Source organism: Megalopta genalis, unplaced genomic scaffold (assembly GCF_051020955.1).
Source record: "Megalopta genalis isolate 19385.01 unplaced genomic scaffold, iyMegGena1_principal scaffold0121, whole genome shotgun sequence".
NCBI classification, from domain to species: domain Eukaryota; kingdom Metazoa; phylum Arthropoda; class Insecta; order Hymenoptera; family Halictidae; genus Megalopta; species Megalopta genalis.
Window position 1 is genome coordinate 77,501 of NW_027476190.1, and position 12,500 is coordinate 90,000.

Consider the following 12,500-nt stretch of genomic DNA (forward strand, 5'->3'; position numbering starts at 1 on the left):
CCATTACATTGCCGGGAAACATCAATACTTCGATCGCGCGAGAGAGACAGAGAAACGAACAGTCTTTTTTTCGATTTACGGCTAAAATAAATTTTTCTCATTTTATTCAATAACATATTCTTCCTTAGATAACTTTTTTACATAGGGATTAAGCATTTAGAACGATATAATGTTTAAAATAAGGGCACTTTACTCTTGATATTTTACGGTTTTTTCAATTTTCTGAAAAATCCTATCATTAGATTTTTTTAAAAATACGATATTCTTGCTTAACTAACGTTTCTACATAGGGATTAAGCATTTAGAACGAAATCTAATGTCAGAAAATGGCACTTTACTCTTGACATTTTTCGGTTTTTTCAATTTTCTGGGAAATCCTATCATTAGATTTTTTAAAAAATACGATATTCTTGCTTAACTAACGTTTTTACATAGGGATTAAGCATTTAGAACGAAATCTAATGTAGGAAAATGGTACTTTACTCTTGATCGGTACGTTGGGACTTTGAAAATATTCGGGCGTACGCGGCGCGCTCGGCGCTTCGAACAGCTCCGGTGTCCCCATTATTTTCGATTTACGGCTAAAATAAATTTTTCTAATTTTTTTCAATAACATATTCCTGCTAAAATAACTGTTTTACATAGGGATTAAGCATTTAGAACGATACATTGTTTAAAATAAGGGCACTTTACTCTTGATATTTTACGGTTTTTTCAATTTTCTGAAAAATCCTATCATTAGATTTTTTTAAAAATACGATATTCTTGCTTAACTAACGTTTCTACATAGGGATTAAGCATTTAGAACGAAATCTAATGTCAGAAAATGGCACTTTACTCTTGACATTTTTCGGTTTTTTCAATTTTCTGGGAAATCCTATCATTAGATTTTTTTAAAAATACGATATTCTTGCTTAACTAACGTTTTTACATAGGGATTAAGCATTTAGAACGAAATCTAATGTAGGAAAATGGTACTTTACTCTTGATCGGTACGTTGGGACTTTGAAAATATTCGGGCGTTCCAATCGCTCGTCTGTTGCATCATAGCGCGTCTCGGCGCAATCGACCGATTCGCTCGACCCATTATTTTCGATTTACGGCTAAAATAAATTTTTCTCATTTTATTCAATAACATATTCTTGCTTAGATAACTTTTTTACATAGGGATTAAGCATTTAGAACGATATAATGTTTAAAATAAGGGCACTTTACTCTTGACATTTTACGGTTTTTTCAATTTTCTGAAAAATCCTACCATTAGATTTTTTTAAAAATACGATATTCTTGCTTAACTAACGTTTCTACATAGGGATTAAGCATTTAGAACGAAATCTAATGTCAGAAAATGGCACTTTACTCTTGACATTTTTCGGTTTTTTCAATTTTCTGGAAAATCCTATCATTAGATTTTTTTTAAAATACGATATTCTTGCTTAACTAACGTTTTTACATAGGGATTAAGCATTTAGAACGAAATCTAATGTAGGAAAATGGTACTTTACTCTTGACCGGTACGTTGGGACTTTGAAAATATTCGGGCGTTCCAATCGCTCGTCTGTTGCATCATAGCGCGTCTCGGCGCAATCGACCGATTCGCTCGACCCATTATTTTCGATTTACGGCTAAAATAAATTTTTCTCATTTTATTCAATAACATATTCTTGCTTAGATAACTTTTTTACATAGGGATTAAGCATTTAGAACGATATAATGTTTAAAATAAGGGCACTTTACTCTTGACATTTTACGGTTTTTTCAATTTTCTGAAAAATCCTATCATTAGATTTTTTTAAAAATACGATAATCTTGCATAACTAACGTTTCTACATAGGGATTAAGCATTTAGAACGAAATCTAATGTCAGAAAATGGCACTTTACTCTTGACATTTTTCGGTTTTTTCAATTTTCTGGAAAATCCTATCATTAGATTTTTTTAAAAATACGATATTCTTGCTTAACTAACGTTTTTACATAGGGATTAAGTATTTAGAACGAAATCTAATGTAGGAAAATGGTACTTTACTCTTGATCGGTACGTTGGGACTTTGAAAATATTCGGGCGTACGCGGCGCGCTCGGCGCTTCGAACAGCTCCGGTGTCCCCATTATTTTCGATTTACGGCTAAAATAAATTTTTCTAATTTTTTTCAATAACATATTCCTGCTAAAATAACTGTTTTACATAGGGATTAAGCATTTAGAACGATACATTGTTTAAAATAAGGGCACTTTACTCTTGATATTTTACGGTTTTTTCAATTTTCTGAAAAATCCTATCATTAGATTTTTTTAAAAATACGATATTCTTGCTTAACTAACGTTTCTACATAGGGATTAAGCATTTAGAACGAAATCTAATGTCAGAAAATGGCACTTTACTCTTGACATTTTTCGGTTTTTTCAATTTTCTGGGAAATCCTATCATTAGATTTTTTTAAAAATACGATATTCTTGCTTAACTAACGTTTTTACATAGGGATTAAGCATTTAGAACGAAATCTAATGTAGGAAAATGGTACTTTACTCTTGATCGGTACGTTGGGACTTAGAAAATATTCGGCCGTACGCGGCGCGTCTCGGCGCTTCGAACAGCTCCGGTGTCCCCATTATTTTCGATTTACGGCTAAAATAAATTTTTCTAATTTTTTTCAATAACATATTCTTGCTTAAATAACTTTTTTACATAGGGATTAAGCATTTAGAACGATACATTGTTTAAAATAATGGCACTTTACTCTTGACATTTTACGGTTTTTTCAATTTTCTGAAAAATCCTATCATTAGATTTTTTTAAAAATACGATATTCTTGCTTAACTAACGTTTCTACATAGGGATTAAGCATTTAGAACGAAATCTAATGTCAGAAAATGGCACTTTACTCTTGACATTTTTCGGTTTTTTCAATTTTCTGGAAAATCCTATCATTAGATTTTTTTAAAAATACGATATTCTTGCTTAACTAACGTTTTTACATAGGGATTAAGCATTTAGAACGAAATCTAATGTAGGAAAATGGTACTTTACTCTTGACCGGTACGTTGGGACTTTGAAAATATTCGGGCGTTCCAATCGCTCGTCTGTTGCATCATAGCGCGTCTCGGCGCAATCGACCGATTCGCTCGACCCATTATTTTCGATTTACGGCTAAAATAAATTTTTCTCATTTTATTCAATAACATATTCTTGCTTAGATAACTTTTTTACATAGGGATTAAGCATTTAGAACGATATAATGTTTAAAATAAGGGCACTTTACTCTTGACATTTTACGGTTTTTTCAATTTTCTGAAAAATCCTATCATTAGATTTTTTTAAAAATACGATAATCTTGCATAACTAACGTTTCTACATAGGGATTAAGCATTTAGAACGAAATCTAATGTCAGAAAATGGCACTTTACTCTTGACATTTTTCGGTTTTTTCAATTTTCTGGAAAATCCTATCATTAGATTTTTTTAAAAATACGATATTCTTGCTTAACTAACGTTTTTACATAGGGATTAAGTATTTAGAACGAAATCTAATGTAGGAAAATGGTACTTTACTCTTGATCGGTACGTTGGGACTTTGAAAATATTCGGGCGTACGCGGCGCGCTCGGCGCTTCGAACAGCTCCGGTGTCCCCATTATTTTCGATTTACGGCTAAAATAAATTTTTCTAATTTTTTTCAATAACATATTCCTGCTAAAATAACTGTTTTACATAGGGATTAAGCATTTAGAACGATACATTGTTTAAAATAAGGGCACTTTACTCTTGATATTTTACGGTTTTTTCAATTTTCTGAAAAATCCTATCATTAGATTTTTTTAAAAATACGATATTCTTGCTTAACTAACGTTTCTACATAGGGATTAAGCATTTAGAACGAAATCTAATGTCAGAAAATGGCACTTTACTCTTGACATTTTTCGGTTTTTTCAATTTTCTGGGAAATCCTATCATTAGATTTTTTTAAAAATACGATATTCTTGCTTAACTAACGTTTTTACATAGGGATTAAGCATTTAGAACGAAATCTAATGTAGGAAAATGGTACTTTACTCTTGATCGGTACGTTGGGACTTAGAAAATATTCGGCCGTACGCGGCGCGTCTCGGCGCTTCGAACAGCTCCGGTGTCCCCATTATTTTCGATTTACGGCTAAAATAAATTTTTCTAATTTTTTTCAATAACATATTCTTGCTTAAATAACTTTTTTACATAGGGATTAAGCATTTAGAACGATACATTGTTTAAAATAATGGCACTTTACTCTTGACATTTTACGGTTTTTTCAATTTTCTGAAAAATCCTATCATTAGATTTTTTTAAAAATACGATATTCTTGCTTAACTAACGTTTCTACATAGGGATTAAGCATTTAGAACGAAATCTAATGTCAGAAAATGGCACTTTACTCTTGACATTTTTCGGTTTTTTCAATTTTCTGGAAAATCCTATCATTAGATTTTTTTAAAAATACGATATTCTTGCTTAACTAACGTTTTTACATAGGGATTAAGCATTTAGAACGAAATCTAATGTAGGAAAATGGTACTTTACTCTTGATCGGTACGTTGGGACTTAGAAAATATTCGGCCGTACGCGGCGCGTCTCGGCGCTTCGAACAGCTCCGGTGTCCCCATTATTTTCGATTTACGGCTAAAATAAATTTTTCTAATTTTTTTCAATAACATATTCTTGCTTAAATAACTTTTTTACATAGGGATTAAGCATTTAGAACGATACATTGTTTAAAATAATGGCACTTTACTCTTGACATTTTACGGTTTTTTCAATTTTCTGAAAAATCCTATCATTAGATTTTTTTAAAAATACGATATTCTTGCTTAACTAACGTTTCTACATAGGGATTAAGCATTTAGAACGAAATCTAATGTCAGAAAATGGCACTTTACTCTTGACATTTTTCGGTTTTTTCAATTTTCTGGAAAATCCTATCATTAGATTTTTTTAAAAATACGATATTCTTGCTTAACTAACGTTTTTACATAGGGATTAAGCATTTAGAACGAAATCTAATGTAGGAAAATGGTACTTTACTCTTGACCGGTACGTTGGGACTTTGAAAATATTCGGGCGTTCCAATCGCTCGTCTGTTGCATCATAGCGCGTCTCGGCGCAATCGACCGATTCGCTCGACCCATTATTTTCGATTTACGGCTAAAATAAATTTTTCTCGTTTTATTCAATAACATATTCTTGCTTAGATAACTTTTTTACATAGGGATTAAGCATTTAGAACGATATAATGTTTAAAATAAGGGCACTTTACTCTTGACATTTTACGGTTTTTTCAATTTTCTGAAAAATCCTATCATTAGATTTTTTTAAAAATACGATAATCTTGCATAACTAACGTTTCTACATAGGGATTAAGCATTTAGAACGAAATCTAATGTCAGAAAATGGCACTTTACTCTTGACATTTTTCGGTTTTTTCAATTTTCTGGAAAATCCTATCATTAGATTTTTTTAAAAATACGATATTCTTGCTTAACTAACGTTTTTACATAGGGATTAAGTATTTAGAACGAAATCTAATGTAGGAAAATGGTACTTTACTCTTGATCGGTACGTTGGGACTTTGAAAATATTCGGGCGTACGCGGCGCGCTCGGCGCTTCGAACAGCTCCGGTGTCCCCATTATTTTCGATTTACGGCTAAAATAAATTTTTCTAATTTTTTTCAATAACATATTCCTGCTAAAATAACTGTTTTACATAGGGATTAAGCATTTAGAACGATACATTGTTTAAAATAAGGGCACTTTACTCTTGATATTTTACGGTTTTTTCAATTTTCTGAAAAATCCTATCATTAGATTTTTTTAAAAATACGATATTCTTGCTTAACTAACGTTTCTACATAGGGATTAAGCATTTAGAACGAAATCTAATGTCAGAAAATGGCACTTTACTCTTGACATTTTTCGGTTTTTTCAATTTTCTGGGAAATCCTATCATTAGATTTTTTTAAAAATACGATATTCTTGCTTAACTAACGTTTTTACATAGGGATTAAGCATTTAGAACGAAATCTAATGTAGGAAAATGGTACTTTACTCTTGATCGGTACGTTGGGACTTTGAAAATATTCGGGCGTTCCAATCGCTCGTCTGTTGCATCATAGCGCGTCTCGGCGCAATCGACCGATTCGCTCGATCCATTATTTTCGATTTACGGCTAAAATAAATTTTTCTAATTTTTTTCAATAACATATTCCTGCTAAAATAACTTTTTTACATAGGGATTAAGCATTTAGAACGATACATTGTTTAAAATAAGGGCACTTTACTCTTGACATTTTACGGTTTTTTCAATTTTCTGAAAAATCCTATCATTAGATTTTTTTAAAAATACGATATTCTTGCTTAACTAACGTTTCTACATAGGGATTAAGCATTTAGAACGAAATCTAATGTCAGAAAATGGCACTTTACTCTTGACATTTTTCGGTTTTTTCAATTTTCTGGGAAATCCTATCATTAGATTTTTTTAAAAATACGATATTCTTGCTTAACTAACGTTTTTACATAGGGATTAAGCATTTAGAACGAAATCTAATGTAGGAAAATGGTACTTTACTCTTGATCGGTACGTTGGCACTTAGAAAATATTCGGGCGTTCCAATCGCTCGTCTGTTGCATCATAGCGCGTCTCGGCGCAATCGACCGATTCGCTCGATCCATTATTTTCGATTTACGGCTAAAATAAATTTTTCTCATTTTATTCAATAACATATTCCTGCTAAAATAACTTTTTTACATAGGGATTAAGCATTTAGAACGATACATTGTTTAAAATAAGGGCACTTTACTCTTGACATTTTACGGTTTTATCAATTTTCTGAAAAATCCTATCATTAGATTTTTTTAAAAATACGATATTCTTGCTTAACTAACGTTTCTACATAGGGATTAAGCATTTAGAACGAAATCTAATGTCAGAAAATGGCACTTTACTCTTGACATTTTTCGGTTTTTTCAATTTTCTGGAAAATCCTATCATTAGATTTTTTTAAAAATACGATATTCTTGCTTAACTAACGTTTTTACATAGGGATTAAGCATTTAGAACGAAATCTAATGTAGGAAAATGGTACTTTACTCTTGATCGGTACGTTGGGACTTTGAAAATATTCGGGCGTTCCAATCGCTCGTCTGTTGCATCATAGCGCGTCTCGGCGCAATCGACCGATTCGCTCGATCCATTATTTTCGATTTACGGCTAAAATAAATTTTTCTCATTTTATTCAATAACATATTCTTGCTTAAATAACTTTTTTACATAGGGATTAAGCATTTAGAACGATACATTGTTTAAAATAAGGGCACTTTACTCTTGACATTTTACGGTTTTTTCAATTTTCTGAAAAATCCTATCATTAGATTTTTTTAAGAATACGATATTCTTGCTTAACTAACGTTTCTACATAGGGATTAAGCATTTAGAACGAAATCTAATGTCAGAAAATGGCACTTTACTCTTGACATTTTTCGGTTTTTTCAATTTTCTGGAAAATCCTATCATTAGATTTTTTTAAAAATACGATATTCTTGCTTAACTAACGTTTTTACATAGGGATTAAGTATTTAGAACGAAATCTAATGTAGGAAAATGGTACTTTACTCTTGATCGGTACGTTGGGACTTTGAAAATATTCGGGCGTACGCGGCGCGCTCGGCGCTTCGAACAGCTCCGGTGTCCCCATTATTTTCGATTTACGGCTAAAATAAATTTTTCTAATTTTTTTCAATAACATATTCCTGCTAAAATAACTTTTTTACATAGGGATTAAGCATTTAGAACGATACATTGTTTAAAATAAGGGCACTTTACTCTTGACATTTTACGGTTTTTTCAATTTTCTGAAAAATCCTATCATTAGATTTTTTTAAAAATACGATATTCTTGCTTAACTAACGTTTCTACATAGGGATTAAGCATTTAGAACGAAATCTAATGTCAGAAAATGGCACTTTACTCTTGACATTTTACGGTTTTTTCAATTTTCTGGGAAATCCTATCATTAGATTTTTTTAAAAATACGATATTCTTGCTTAACTAACGTTTTTACATAGGGATTAAGCATTTAGAACGAAATCTAATGTAGGAAAATGGTACTTTACTCTTGATCGGTACGTTGGGACTTAGAAAATATTCGGCCGTACGCGGCGCGTCTCGGCGCTTCGAACAGCTCCGGTGTCCCCATTATTTTCGATTTACGGCTAAAATAAATTTTTCTAATTTTTTTCAATTACATATTCTTGCTTAGATAACTTTTTTACATAGGGATTAAGCATTTAGAACGACATATTGTTTAAAATAATGGTACTTTACTCTTGTGATTTTTCGGTTTTTTTTGATTATTTGGAAAAATAAATTTTTGTAATTTTTTTAAATACGATATTCGTGATCAGTGAACGATTTCACATATGGATTAAGCATTTAGAATCGTGCGGAAGCGTTATTAAAAAAGTTTACTCGATGCGATGGGACTTTGAAAAGTTTGTGAAAATTTTCATATTGGGAAAAAATGTGTAATTTTTTGTCTAGTTTACGGTGGTGTAATTTATTTTAATGTTTACTATAAATTTTTTTTTCGTTCGTTCACGCGCTATGTTACAACAGCACGGCCGGGCGGTCTGTTGCCGCGGCGGTTTACACTCGTAAGCGCGCGTGCTATTCGGCCGGCGGCGCCGGCGTCCTTGCCGGCCGTTCGGTATCTATAAGAGATACACGGTCCGTGCGAGGCGGACGGAGCAGAGCGGGTTTTGGGCCAATTCTACGATCTCGGTCGAGAAGCTGTCTCAGAGCTCCTTCGGGGCTTCGGTCCTGACTGTTTCGTGCCGTTTACGTTACGGACTTTTCTCCACACAGCGTGGCCACGGGTCGGTGTCTTTGACCGAATGGCCCATATGTGGCAAGCCCTACGGGGTTGGTTACCCGTATGCACTTTGTATGTATACTCGTACTCACTGAGCAATCGACTCTTCTGTCCGAGCGATGGAAAAATTTTTTAAAATGCATCTGTAAGATTTGGAAGCAAATCGTACCAATTGAAAACTGTGGCTAAAATGAATAGCCCAGTGGAGAGAGAAAACTATCAAAAAACTGATTTTTTAAATCAAGAGGTGTCAGAAATCGAAATGCCTAGCGCGAGCGGAAGAACACGCTTTCTCGCCAGTCCAGCATGTGTCCTGTCCGTTCTTCCTCGGCTTGCCGATTTTGCCCAGATCAGAGGTTTCGTGCTTCCGGCGGTCAGAAGATCAGCGTGAGCGTACGCGCTTCCACGACTATGGCATCACCCATGTACTTTTTCCTTTGAATATATTTGAGTACATAAAAAATATTAAAACATATAGAGAGAACTGTGTCTTGGATCTTAAAAATTTGTCAATAGCGATGATATATTATTACTTAACTTGAAGTATTTGTACGTTTTAGCTGGGACGTACATTTATCTTACAAGATGTTAATAGCGAGACTCTTGAAGATAAAATTATCTTGTGATTTTATGAAGGCAAAGATAGAAACGTACGAAGCTGGCGTACGTAGAAAAATGTGATTTTACGATAGAACAAAAATATAATACGTACGTTTTTGGGCGTACGGTAAAATATCTGTATGGTAGAAAAATGAAAGAAATTGAGCGTTAAAGAAGATATGTTACAAGCGCGGAATGTGGCAAAACTTGTACATATTTGAAAGAGAAAAGTGGTGTGTCGACCTGACATATATATATGAAACAGGCGACGATGGAAAAGGATTTAAATTTTGTCCATTTTATATATACATATTGTATAGTTCCCTGGTTGATCCTGCCAGTAGTCATATGCTTGTCTCAAAGATTAAGCCATGCATGTCTCAGTACATGCCGTATTAAGGTGAAACCGCGAATGGCTCATTAAATCAGTTATGGTTTCTTAGATCGTACTAAAATTTACTTGGATAACTGTGGTAATTCTAGAGCTAATACATGCAAAACAGAGTTCCGACCAGAGATGGTAGGAACGCTTTTATTAGATCAAAACCAATCGGTGGCGGGTGTTTACACTCGTCCATCGTTTGCTTTGGTGACTCTGAATAACTTTGTGCTGATCGCATGGTCTTATAGCACCGGCGACGCATCTTTCAAATGTCTGCCTTATCAACTGTCGATGGTAGGTTCTGCGCCTACCATGGTTGTAACGGGTAACGGGGAATCAGGGTTCGATTCCGGAGAGGGAGCCTGAGAAACGGCTACCACATCCAAGGAAGGCAGCAGGCGCGCAAATTACCCACTCCCGGCACGGGGAGGTAGTGACGAAAAATAACGATACGGGACTCATCCGAGGCCCCGTAATCGGAATGAGTACACTTTAAATCCTTTAACGAGGATCCATTGGAGGGCAAGTCTGGTGCCAGCAGCCGCGGTAATTCCAGCTCCAATAGCGTATATTAAAGTTGTTGCGGTTAAAAAGCTCGTAGTTGAATCTGTGTGTCACAGTGTCGGTTCATCGCTCGCGGTGTTTAACTGGCATTATGTGGTACGTCCTACCGGTGGGCTTTGCTCTTCACGGGGCGGTCCAACTAATATCCCATCGCGGTGCTCTTCACTGAGTGTCGAGGTGGGCCGGTACGTTTACTTTGAACAAATTAGAGTGCTCAAAGCAGGCTACCTTCGCCTGAATACTGTGTGCATGGAATAATGGAATAGGACCTCGGTTCTATTTTGTTGGTTTTCGGAACCCCGAGGTAATGATTAATAGGGACAGATGGGGGCATTCGTATTGCGACGTTAGAGGTGAAATTCTTGGATCGTCGCAAGACGGACAGAAGCGAAAGCATTTGCCAAAAATGTTTTCATTAATCAAGAACGAAAGTTAGAGGTTCGAAGGCGATCAGATACCGCCCTAGTTCTAACCATAAACGATGCCAGCTAGCGATCCGCCGAAGTTCCTACGATGACTCGGCGGGCAGCTTCCGGGAAACCAAAGCTTTTGGGTTCCGGGGGAAGTATGGTTGCAAAGCTGAAACTTAAAGGAATTGACGGAAGGGCACCACCAGGAGTGGAGCCTGCGGCTTAATTTGACTCAACACGGGAAACCTCACCAGGCCCGGACACCGGAAGGATTGACAGATTGATAGCTCTTTCTTGATTCGGTGGGTGGTGGTGCATGGCCGTTCTTAGTTGGTGGAGCGATTTGTCTGGTTAATTCCGATAACGAACGAGACTCTAGCCTGCTAAATAGACGTAATTATGGTATCTCGAAGGCTCTCGGCTTCTGCCGGTGGGGTTTTTACTACCAACGTACAAACAAATCTTCTTAGAGGGACAGGCGGCTTCTAGCCGCACGAGATTGAGCAATAACAGGTCTGTGATGCCCTTAGATGTTCTGGGCCGCACGCGCGCTACACTGAAGGAATCAGCGTGTGTTCCCTGGCCGAAAGGCCCGGGTAACCCGCTGAACCTCCTTCGTGCTAGGGATTGGGGCTTGCAATTATTCCCCATGAACGAGGAATTCCCAGTAAGCGCGAGTCATAAGCTCGCGTTGATTACGTCCCTGCCCTTTGTACACACCGCCCGTCGCTACTACCGATTGAATGATTTAGTGAGGTCTTCGGACTGGTGCGCGGCAATGTTTCGGCATTGCCGATGATGCCGGGAAGATGACCAAACTTGATTATTTAGAGGAAGTAAAAGTCGTAACAAGGTTTCCGTAGGTGAACCTGCGGAAGGATCATTACAATGTTCCAATATATCTCAAAGAGAGAGGAGAGGAGGAGAGAAAATGAATTCGATTAGTTTGTGGATAAGAATTCATATAAAAAAAAAAGATATTGTTGAGCCCGCCAGATCATTCGTGCGTGATTTACACGGCCAGACGTGTGTACTACACGTATTAGGCCTTTGATCTGCGTTGCGTAGGCCACAACAAATCTTTCAAAGAGAGAGAGATATATGTGTTGTTGGGGTTTGTGATTATGAAGGTGCCCCAACGCACAAAAATATATAAAAATGTACAAAGTTGGGATGTGGTGTGGTGGAGAAGAGTTGGGCCCGACCAGATCATTCGTGCGTGATTTACACGGCAGACGTGTGTACTACACGTATTAGGCCTTTGATCTGCGTTGCGTAGGCCATCTTCCTTCCAAGACACACACGTGTTGGGGTTTGTGTGATTTTATGATAGTGCCTCAACACGGAAAAATAAGCGTACGAGAAGAGTTGGGCCCGACCAGATCATTCGTGCGTGATTTATACACGGCCAGACGCGTATTATATTACACGTATTAGGCCTTTGATCTGCGTTGCGTAGGCCATCTTCTCGATAGAGAGAAAGCCAATGTATTCTTTTTTCTTTCTTTACACACACACACACAGTTGTAGTAGGACAGGGAGGGATGCGAGCGTGCTAATCACGCTTCCTCAAGTCTTCGCTGTGGTGTAAAAAAAAAAAAGAAAAAAAGGAATCGTTGGGAAAGTCCAAAGGACGAAAATATCGG

At 36.1% G+C, this 12,500-nt stretch overlaps 1 non-coding gene across 1 annotated transcript; it reads left to right on the forward strand.

Annotated features, from left to right (window-relative positions):
- Positions 1 to 9,819: 9,819 nt before the first annotated feature.
- LOC143262370 (small subunit ribosomal RNA) lies at positions 9,820 to 11,740 on the forward strand. Its single transcript, XR_013036202.1, has one exon. It is a non-coding gene; the product is annotated as a small subunit ribosomal RNA (ribosomal RNA).
- The last annotated feature ends 760 nt before the right edge of the window (positions 11,741 to 12,500 follow it).